Source organism: Neomonachus schauinslandi, chromosome X, assembly GCF_002201575.2.
Source record: "Neomonachus schauinslandi chromosome X, ASM220157v2, whole genome shotgun sequence".
In the NCBI taxonomy this organism is placed as follows: domain Eukaryota; kingdom Metazoa; phylum Chordata; class Mammalia; order Carnivora; family Phocidae; genus Neomonachus; species Neomonachus schauinslandi.
In genome coordinates, this window is record NC_058419.1 from 100291704 (window position 1) to 100303611 (window position 11908).

The following is an 11908-nucleotide window of genomic DNA, read 5'->3' on the forward strand; positions in this document are numbered from 1 at the left end:
TTTATTTATTTGACAGAGAGAGACACAGCAAGAGAGGGAACACAAGCAGGGAGAGTGGGAGAGGGAGAAGCAGGCTTCCTGCCGAGCAGGGAGCCTGATGCGGGGCTCGATCCCAGGACCCTGGGGTCATGACCTGAGCCGAAGGCAGACGCTAAACGACTTAGCCACCCAGGCGCCCCTGGAATCTGAATTTTAAACAAGTGCCAGGAAATGACTCTGATTCTCATTAATGTGGGGAACCACATGATATAAGAAGCAAGAGAAAAAAAGTGCTGAGATCCTAAGGGCATGCTTTTAGAGCTAAGAATATAACAGAGTTTCTCCATTTCGTGTAGTGCAGACAGCTGTGGTGTGGGGCAAGAAAGCTATTGTTCATTATCTGGTCAAGGGATTTCGATTCTCTGAGCCAATTTACTCATCTGCAAAATGGGAATCATGGTTTCCATCTCACATGGTTGGAGTGAGGATAATGCATGTGAGAAGACTTGGCAAATGCTAAATGGCTCTGTGGTAGATTGTAAAAATGGCCAAAAATCATCCCCCACACCCTTGCAATATTAATGTTGCAGCTCTTCCCATCAAGATGTGTCCCATTCCTTGAACCTGGGCCATGTGATTTGTTCTTGCCAATGGGACACTGGCCAACATGACTCAAGCAGAGGCTTAAAAAGTCCTTGCATATTGAGGTTTGCCCTATTGCTATGCTTGGGATCCTAAGGCCACCATGTGACTGAGTCTCAGCTAGCCTTCTGGAAAATAAGAGACCACGTGAAGAAGAACCACAGTCAGCCAGCTACCAGCCAATAACCAGTCAACTGCGGGACACATAAATGAGGCTATTCTGGATCCCCCAGCCACCTGCTGACTTTCCAGCTCACTGCAGACCCACGAAGAAAACCAGCAGCAATCAATAGAGCCAGCCTAGACCGGGCAGCCCACCGGATTGTAAGCTAAATAAATGATGGTTAAAGCCTCCAAGTTTTGGAAAAGTGTGTTACACAGTACAAGCTACCTGATGCGGGCTCTATGCACAGACTACTAGTTGGGTTTCTTAGTGTTTTGAGCATGAGTTCTGTGGTTTTCCAAGATGCTGCCCAGAAGGGCATGTCACAGATGAGCAGACATTAGTGTGCAAATTTTCAGGTAAGCTCTTTCATCACATGGGTACAGTGCCCACCAGAAATTATTTTACAGTCTCTCTGAACCAAAGCACACTCGGGAAGGAGCAAGGGGCCAAGATGAAAGAACCCCTCCCTGCCCCTCTCTCAGTGTTCTGAGAAAGGCAGTTCAGCAGCCTCGTGCAGAAGGACACATAACCTAAATCTCCTCCAAGCTGATTGTCAATAATAATCTCCTAACTTCACAAATGCGTGCATAATCTGCTGCATACCTTCCCATGTGCACTCTTTCAACAGCCTGCTGCTGGCACCAAGATAAATGGCTTCATCAAAGGCAGCCATGGAAGCTTGCAACCTGTTGAGGCAGAAAAGCTTCCTGGGGGATCAGAAACATCCTAATGCCTAAATCAAGCATCCTCACTACCATATGAAGCGTTACTGTGCAGAATATATTAAATAAACCTGTAATGGTGAACAGGGCAGGAATTGCACTACCCAGGCTCACCCCAGGAGTCTTTATACTATGATTAAATTCCTTTGATAGGCATTTTCAAAGTGTGTTGTTCCTCTTGCTAAACATGTTTGGCAAGAGAAGACTCATCATCTGTAAACATTATCTGAGAAGCCTCATTCAGTGGAACAAGGTGCAAGGGTTTTCTATCAAATTCATATTCTGCAACCTGAAAAGTATAAAACCAAGAATTTTTAAAACCTTCCTATCCTTCCCCCAAGAGATTTAGAGATCATGCAAAGAATAAAGACAGCCGTTTTAGCATTCATTTGACACAGCAAATTGCAACTTGCTCTGGGAGTAAGTGACTATTTCCAAGGCTGATGCATTGCATTCAAATCACATACTCATTCTGCAGCACCCCCCCACCCCCCCCACACACACACTTCAGTAGATGGTTATGGTGTTACTGTTGGTTGAGGATAACCACACCACCCATTTTCTTAAATCTTTCTCCAAGCTGTATTGAATCAGGGGGACATCTCAGAACACCACTGAGTAACCCAAAATAAGTCTCAGACTCCTTCTGCTTTTTATACACAGTCTTGAATATGTTCATTTGCATTGAAGAATTTCAAATGCCTTTTTTAAAGCCTAACAGATTTTTGTGGATATGATTTGGAATTTCAAGCTTCATTCAAGAAATCAAAATTAGTTCAAATAAATGATAACCATTCAGTCAACTAATATGAGTTCTAGAACCAGGATCTAACTGAAGTTTTTCTCATACCAAACCAAATGCCAGTGAACTGTAGTTAGTTAACAATAGGCTTTTATTTGGCCAGTAAATAATAAAAAGTAACTCAAGTTGTATTGGAAACACTTAGGAGCTGGATACAGTCCTTGGTTGAAAGTGGTCCAGGCACCAAATGATGAAGGAAATGAATAACCAGTAGAGAGAAAAGAAAAAAGGGAACCATCACATGAACACAACCAGAGAAGAGAGAGGCATGCAGATGATAACTGAAGCCATGAGCATGCATGAGCTCTCCCCAGGATGTTTATAGAATAACAACAAAAGACAGCCAAGAACTGAACTCCAAGGATCACCAATACTAAAAGTGTAGGCTGATCAGGAGACTGAGAAGAAGTGGCCAGAAAGGTAGGAGGAAAAGCTGGAGTGGTTTATATCACCAAGCTCAAGGAAAGGAGTGTTTCAACACAAGGAGGATGCCAAGAGAGCAAGTAAGAACTTGGGAGAAGGGACTTCATTCGGTTTACCAGCTAGAGAAATTCCTGGTGACTTTGGCCAGAGCAGTTTTCATGGTGTGGTGAGGACAGAAGGGGGATTGTAGTGGGTCAAGGAGGCTATGGTAAGTAGGAAATGAAGACAGCAAGGGTGGACAATCCTTTTAGGCAAGTTAACCTTGAACTATGTGGGAGGGAATGGGAAAAAAGAAGAGGCTGGAGAACGTGGAATGAGAAAGGCTTATTAGGAGTAGAAAGGCCTGGGGTGCCTGGCTGGCTCAGTCCGTGGAGCATTCGACTCTTGATCATCACGTTGTAAGTTTGAGCCCCATGTTGGGTGTAGAGATTTAACAAAAATAAAAAATCTTTAAAAAAAAAAAAAAAGAGTAGAGGGGCGCCTGGGTGGCTCAGTCATTAAGCGGCTGCCTTTGGCTCAGGTCATGATCCCAGGGTCCTGGGATCAAGCCCCGCGTCGGGCTCCCTGCTCCGTGGGAAGCCTGCTTCTCCCTTTCCCACTCCCCCTGCTTGTGTTCCCTCTCTCACTGTGTCTCTCTCTGTCAAATAAACAAATAAAATCTTTTTAAAAAAAAGAGTAGAAAGGCTTATTTGTTTAAATATTGATAGCAAGGAGGGGCATCTCTTCCATCCTTACATGAAGGAATAAGAGAAAGGTGCAGTTAGAGAGAGATTTGTAAGTCTGGTGGGCAGAGATTTTGTGTGTTTCTACCCGCTGACTTTTTTTCTCAGGGACCTAGGAACCAAGATACCTCTGCAGAGACTGAAGGGGTGAGGGAGAGACCAGAGATAAGGTAAGTGTGAAGAATTTTTCAAATAGTCACTGTGGAGACTGAGAAGGACTCAGGTGAGACATTGAGGGATTTCAAGGTGGCAAGGAGGGTGGTCTTGGGGGAACGTAGAAGTCATGGATTTATGGTTGTACCTGTGGTGTGATTTTCCCCAGAAGTGCTCAACTATCTAGATGTCAGCAAAAAGCAGAAGTTGGATCCATCCAAGAATAGGGTTTTGGCACATGGATTTGACAGAAGGGATAGAACAAAGATGTTAAGAATCCTGGCAAGAGAGAGGCTGCAGTGATTGACCACCAGATATAAGCTAAACAGAAGAGGGAAGCTAGGAGGGAGCTGATATCATGTAGGGAGAAATTAGTGGGTCAAATGAGTATAGCTCCTCGAGGCTGACCAATGGGTGTGGCGGGAGCAACTGAGTGAGGGAGGGATACATTTAGGAGACTGTGGTCGGAGTGGGCTATGTGAATGTTAGACGTCAGAAGTGGTGCAGTTCTAAGAGTGACTAGTTCTAGAATAGAATGGAATGGAATGCATGAGTGGAGGGGAGTGTAGGCAAAGGTCACAGAAGAAAAGAAGATGCACACCCTGAAAGCGTAGAGGTGGTTTGTTATCTCCACAGGCCACGAAGCCCATGGGATGATGGCAGGACGGGGGTGGAGGAGAAACCACAGAGTCGCTGACTGAGGGCGAGTGACCAGCAGTCTGAAAGTTGACAGAGATGAGGAGATTTAGAGAGTGGCAGAGTTACCTCATGTGGGTCTCAAAAGCCCAGAGGGTGGAAAATGTCCTGAAAGAAGCATGAAGAGCCACCCCACCTTTCACCCTGATACCCTGTGAATGAGAGATGGAGCACCTCTGCTTGAGAGACCCACAGGGGACAGGGCTTCAGTTGGGACCAAGGGGGCGTGAGCGAGGTTGTGGGCAAGTGGCCCATGGGATAGGAGTGGCAAGTTGCCCAGTAGAAAGGGTCTAGCGTGACTGGACAGGAAAGATAACTGGAAGGATTCCCATATCAGAGCAAACAGGGACCAGAGAACACCGGCGCCGAGGATCTGGCTGTCCACGAAGTTTGCGAAGAATTTACCCCAACTTTCTCTGGTGGCTGGGGAGAAGCGGTAGGGGCCGGCTCCAAGGTTACACGGGAATCGCATTCCCTTTGAAGCGCGTGAAATTGCTACACTTCGCTATTTTTGCCCCACCAAAAGGATAAGGTCATAGGGTTCCACTTCAGAGGATCTGCGTACTGAAGGGAACGAGGCTTTCCACAGCGGCCGGGGCTGAACGTGCTACAACTTCTGTTCGTTTAAGATCTCATCGATGAGCTACAAGCGGAGATGGTGCAAGAGAGCAACACCCGCTTCCCAAGGACCGACCTCAGGCTGGCTCCAGACCACGTGGGGCCCAGAGGTGAGGGCAGGAGCCCTGGGGGGGGGGGGGGGGAGACTCCAAACCCAAGGGCTATGTGGGATCTGAGGACACAGGTGGAGGAAGTGAGTGCAGGTGTGAGTAGGAACAAAGAAAGGCAAGGTGACAGGTGGCTGGAGGGGATGAGCTCAGAAGAAGAAAAGCCAAGGAGAAACAAATGCAAAACCTCAGCAAGTGCCTCATATCAGAAACAGCATCTTCTTTTCCCTAGGAAAGCAAGTGCTGCTTCCCCCAAAACCAATTATAGTGGCGGAGAGGGAAGGCATGGTGCACAATAAGAGAAAAATGACTATAAAGCACTTTGCAAAACTAAAAAGTTATATAAAGTCCCAATAATAATAAATCACCTTGCCGGAGGTATGAAAACCTTAAAATAGCCTGAAAAATCAAAACGTGGGGAAGCAGAAGGCATCGATGAGCTTCCAGAAGGTTTGTATGCTTGCTTGAAATTCCTCCCCCTCAACATCTCCAGCCAGGTTCTTTAAGAGCAAACCTCAATCAGGTTTTCCGGTAAAAATGAGTCTAGCCCCTGCTTAAACCTGGCCCCCCCCACCCCTCCGCCACCCCCATGCCCATCCAGTGAGAGCATAGACTGGGGGGAACCTCTTTTCTGATTCTGGCATCTGCCTTCTTGAATACTCCTGCATCTGTTTTGTGAAGGTTTTCTTTTCTTCTTTTTGTTATATATAGAGAGAGAGATTGAAAAAAATTATCTTCATTCCTGGATAAAAGAAAAAAGAAGAAGAAAGAAAAGAAAAATAGGTCTTTCTGAATTCCCAGTACTGGAGCTCTGTTCTTTATATATCTACTTGTTCCATTGTTAAATAAACCCACATATTTAAGGGTGACACATTCTCCTAACTAATGCCTTCTCAGGCCCATGTGCCTTGCTAAAAATGGACCTTGGTGACTACTGTTTCCATTTTTTCCTAAGAAATAATTTTATTATTTTTATCCCACTTCTATCACCACTCACAAGGAAATGGTTATCTTTGCGCAAAAACCATTTTTAAACAAGCCGAGAGCTCCAACCTGTACAGACAGAAAATTTTCTTAAACACATCTGTATAAGGCACACACACATACTCACTGCCTTGTGAAAATTAGCTTTAAATTTGGAGTCAATGCTCGTCTGCAGTAAAACTGTTTTCTGTTCAACCTCTTACAATATTATGTGCATCCCTACATCTTACTTTGTGCAGACCTGAATATCTCCCAGAAAAAGGATAATTTAATAAAAGCGGGTGATATGAATCACCCAGGGACAATTTGAATTATTATCTGTAGATAATTCATTATGCACATATTTCTAGCGAGATTCTTAAATCAGCAGGGCTTCTTAATCAGAGACTTTCAAATTTTGTCTGTAATAACTGGAGACTTGACCCATAAATCAGCAAATAGGCCAGCAGGCTCACCACATGCTTCACATTTCTTCGTGGGGAAAAAAAGACAATTATCCTGAGGTCACAGAAGAAGGGAAAAATGGACATGAAAGTTGTTAGGGGTTTTATAGCAAAGTATAACTAATTTCAGTATTGTCTTAAAAGTGAGCTCGTGAAAAGAAGCCAAGGAAAAACTTTGAAATCAACCGAGGTGTTTTATGCAGAGAAAGATATTTTCACTGTTTACAGGAACAATCTTACCAACCAACCCTGTCTCCCATTTCCAGGAAGATGATGGTCCTGAATTTGAATATTTTTTCATGCTACCCATTTTGCAAATTAAATCTCTAATATGGAAGACACAGGAACGTAGGACTTATTTTAATCCCTATATGGAATGTTAATAAAGGGATCGAGTTTATCCTTTATTTCTAGTATCTAGCCTTCTCCCTACTTCACTAGAACCTCTCGGTTAGGACTCTATCCTCCTCCTAGTCTTCAGGTCTTATTCCTTCCACCTCCCATGGTAGAAGCTGCTCTCCATGAAGGACCCCATAGTGCTCTCACAGTGCAGCGCGAAGCTGGTGAGGAACTCCATGGGACATAGCCCCCGAAGGCTTGGATTCAAGTCCTAATGCCCATTAGCACCGTGTGGGCGACGCTGTCAGTGCGAAGCCCAGATACCCTTCTGCTGACTGGTTCGCTCATCCCCTGGCTGCTGTCAGTATAGGCAGCTAACTGCTCAGGACTGTCTTCTCTAGGAAATTGCTCTCAGACAAAAGGAAGTCCCTTCTCGCAGGACATTAAGGACCCCTCCCCTGCCAGGAGCAGCCATTAGCCAATGAGTGACTGACGCAAGAGTACAAAAGGCCAACCGTCTCCAGGGAGGACCAATTCCCTGTTGCTTTTTGTGCCCCGGGGCTCCCGTGGGATGGGGCAGAAATGAGCCTCTAGTCTAGAGCACATCCTTGCTTAGCTCTCTTCCTTGGCCCTACCCCGCCTCCCCTTGCCCCTTGGAAGAGCACTCGTGCAGTGAGCCACCTGAACAAGAACCTCCCCTTCAGGCTCCGCTTTTAGGGAAGCTGACCGCGGATGCAACTGGGACCCTGGACACTCGCTTCACATGTCTGTCAGCGGTTCCCTCATATGCGAAATGACAACAGTAACACACACCTCACAGGCCCATTGCATGGGTTAAATGAGAAAGCCTACACAAAAAAACCCTGCTCACCTAAAGTGCTATTCGAATTTAAAGGATTATTATGACCTCATGTAAATATCAGACTATGTATAGATTGCCTCTCCCACAGTTGGAGTGGAGGGTAGTGGACCTTAATCAAAGAGCTTCCTCCCTTGGCCTCTGGTTCCCCCCTTCCTTTCCTAGGTCTCTGTTGCTGGCTCCTACCCCTCTGGCCAGCCCCCAGATCCGGGCAGCACCTGCAGCCAGTGAGAAGCACCGGCCACCTCCTTCAGTTCCAAGCATATGCTGAGGTTCTCCATATACTGAAGACTCCCAACCCTCAATCTGCAGCTCTGACCACTCTCTAGAACATCAGACTCACAGTTCCTAGCGTCTATTTGACAAGTCCCTGTGGCCGTGGGACAGACATCGGACTTAACATAGCCAAAGCATGACACTTGATTTCCCACCTGTCAGTCGGCTTCCCCACTGCTGCCCACCTTCCCCATCTCCCTGGATAGCTGCCTTCCAGAGAACTGCTCAAGTCAGAACTCTAGGAATCATGCTTGATTCCTTTTATTCTTTCACCCATCAAATCCATCAGTAAGCTCCACCAACTCTTCCTCCAAATTCCACTTCTCTCCATCTCCACTACCACTGACATAATCCATGTCACCATCATCTTACTTGAACCACTGCACCCCGACAAATCTTCTCTTATAAAATATCAAGATCCTGTCACTTACTTGCTTAAAACCTTCAAATGGCTTTCCACCATTCTTAGAGCAAGCTCCCTCTGTCTCTATCTCCCTCCCCCTTCTCTTTCTCTTTCCCCTTTCCTTTCCCTCCATCCCCCACCTAACACACACACACACACACACAATATAAGCTTCCATGGCTGTCTCCTTTTGGTCATTCAAAGTTTGTTTTACTCTTCCAATTTAAAGTAGTTACCCAGGGGCGCCTGGGTGGCTCAGTCGTTAAGCGCCTGCCTTTGTCTCAGGTCATGATCCCAGCATCCTGGGATCGAACCCCGCATCGGGCTCTCTGCTCCGCAGGAAGCCTGCTTCTCCCTCTCCCACTCTCCCTGCTTGTGTTCCCTCTCTCACTGTGTCTCTCTCTGTCAAATAAATAAATATTTTTTTAAAAAATAAAGTAGTTACCCAGGGATACTCTGTCACATCACTCTATTTTAATTTTCTGGAAACCCTTTCTCACTCACTCTTTCTTGTTTACTTGTCCATTTGTGCATTATCCATCCTCCTCACTACTTGTGAGTTCCAAGAGAGCAGGGATCTTGTTTATTTTGTTCACAGCTATAGCCCAGGGGCCTAAACCAGTGCCTGATACATAGGAAATGGTCACTAAATACAGTTTTTAGCTGACTAGATTCATGGATGAAGGAATGAATGAATAAATGGAGCACTGGACTCAAGCTTGGGTTGTAGCTCAGCTATGTCATTTGCTAGCTGTGAGATCTTGGGCAAGTTAATTGACCCTTTCAAGGGCATTTTGGATGATGCTTGCTAGGCTGATGCTGAGGGAGAACAGGTAAGTGAGGTTTTAACCTCCCAGCGTGCAGTGTGGCCTTAAAACCTCCTTCTCCTGGGTCCTAGACTCACTCTGCAGTACATATGGGTAAAAGCTTAACCATGGGGTAAGGTGGCCAATTGTTCTGCTTTGCCCAGGACTTCGGGTTTCTGGCACACGAGACTCTCAGTGCTAAAACTGACATAGTCCTGGGCAAAGTGGCGCAGTCTGTCACCTCCTGTGAGGCCTAGTAGAACACCTTCAGCTCCAGGCCGTGGAGCACCATGGAAGAAGCTCAGTGTCTGTGGGGCAAGAGGGGTTGGTGAGGAGCTTCATGGGGTGTGGTGAGAAGAGGAAATGTCCTTGGACAGGTTGTGATCCTGTTGAGTTTTATTATTGTTGTTATTGTTGTTCTACTTTTTAGTTTGGAAAAGTTTCAACTAGAGAAATCAACAAGAAGAGTACAAAGAAATTGCTTTATTATTCTCTCCCTTTGTTTCCTTTTTTCTGGACTATGTGAGAGCAGACTACATCTTTAGGCTTCTTAACCCTTTAATATTTCGGTGTGTATATCCTCAGAACAAGGAAAATTCTTATGTGAGCATAACACAAATTTAGGAAATTTAACACTGACACAATACTTTTGTTTAATCAACAGTCTATGTTCCAAACAAATCAATTGTCCCCAAAAGAAAACTTTCATTCCAGGATCCAGTCCACGATCACATACTGCATTTAGTTTTCATCTGCTTTAGTCTCCTGTTCTTAGTCTTTTGTGATACTGACATTGTTGTAGAGAACATGCCAATTACTTTATAGAATGTCCCTCAGGGGGGCACCTGGGTGGCTCAGTTGGTTAAGCATCTGCCTTTGGCTCAGGTCATGATCCTAAGGTCCTGGGATGGAGCCCTGAGTTGGGTTCCCTCAGACTTCAGTGGGAAGTCTGCTTCTCCCTTTCCCCCTGCCCTCCTTCCCACCCCCCTTCCTGCTCACACACTCTATCAAATAAATAAAATCTTTTTTAAAAAATCAAGTTTGCAGGGGCGCCTGGGTGGTTCAGTCAGTTAAGCGTCTGCCTTTAACTCAGGTCATGATCCCAGGTGGGATCAGCCTCATGTTGCACTGGGCTCCCTGTTCAGCAGGGAGCCTGCTTCTCCCTTCCTCTCTGCCCCTGCCCTGTTCATGCCCTCTCTCTCTCTCTCAAATAAATAAATGAATAAATAATCTTTTTTTAAAAAATCAAGTTTGTTAACATATCATTCAAAAAAAAAAAAATGTCCCTCGCGGCAGTGCGCCCTGCGGTCCTGCAGATCTGTCTCTTGCTTCAACAATGTTTGGACAGAACAGACCTAAGGACGCCCCTTCTACCAGCCAACGACCACCCTCCAACCTTATTTCCAGTCGCAAACTTCGGGGCCATCTTCTTGGCCACCCTCTGCCTCCGGGACCACCCAACACCCAATTATGAGCTTAGCTCCTTAATACAGATCAACCTTGAGCTCCCACATTCGTCAGTAGTATGCCCCCGAGGTGGAGGCCGCCGTCAACCACCTGGTCAACGTGCATCTGCGGGCCTCGTACACCTACCCCTCTCTGGGCTTCTATTTCCACCAGGACGACGTGGCTCTGGAAGGTGTGGGACGTTTCTTCAGCGAGTTGGCCGAGGAGAAGCACAAGGGCGCCAGGTGTCTCTTGAAGATGCAAAACCAGCGTGGCAGTGGCACCCTCTTCCAGGACGTGCAGAAGCCGTCCCAAGATGAGTAGGGGGAAAGCCTGGGCGCCATGGAAGCTGCCCTGATTCTGGAGAAGAGCCTGAACCAGGCCCTTTTGGATCTGCCCACCCTGGGTTCTGCCCGCGCAGACTCCCACCCCTGTGGCCTCCGGGAGAACCACTTCCTGGATGAGGAGGGGCCCCTCATCAAGAAGATGGCAACCACCTGAGCAACCTCCGCAGGCTGGCCGGCTCCCAGGCTGGGCTGGGCGAGTATCTCTTCCAAGGGCTCACCCTCAAGCACGACTGGGAGCCTCTGAAGCCCAGCAGTCCTTGAGGGGTCCCTCTGGCATCACGCTGGTGCCAGGGCTTGGGCCTTGAGTCTCTCCCTGAAGCCTCTAGGCAGCGTTTTAACCGCCCTGGAGCCCTCTCCCAAGCCATGGGCCAAATGGAAACAATAAAGCTTTTTGCAGGAAAAAAAAAAAGAATGTCCCTCAGTTGAGATCTTCCTTATTTTTAGAAGGAGAATAATAACATCCACCACACAGGATCAAATAAGATTCATTCCTAATCTTAATTTAAAGGATAAATAAGATAGAATTTGAGATAAAAAAAACTAGAAAGGTCTATGCAAATATAAATCAATGTTTATATTCTTGATAATGATATTCAGTATCAGGACCCTTCAGGTTGAACTTGAGAAGCAAGTGACCTGAGACCTACTGAATCAAAACTTCGGAGGGTGGTTGAGAACCACTGTTATCATGGATTAAACGACGGGATGTATGAAAATAACTGGCATAATGCCAAGCGGTCACATCACAGAGTAACTGTACAGTAAGTATTAGCTCCCTCCTGTGCCTTCCCCACTGCCCACAACTCACCCAACACACAGAAGTGTGGATGCATGCACACACACACACATGCACCGATCAATAATTGTTTGGATACTGTACATGAAAAAAAAAACCACTGCTCTTTCAAAATTACATACATTAAGAGCTGGAAGTATACCTATAAAACTTCACATGGTTGGGGGTGCCTGGCTGGC

The 11908-nt window shown here is 46.2% G+C and overlaps 1 pseudogene; it reads left to right on the forward strand.

Annotated features, from left to right (window-relative positions):
• Positions 1–11194, forward strand: part of LOC110569859 — a 26274-nt pseudogene extending 15080 nt beyond the window's left edge.
• The last annotated feature ends 714 nt before the right edge of the window (positions 11195–11908 follow it).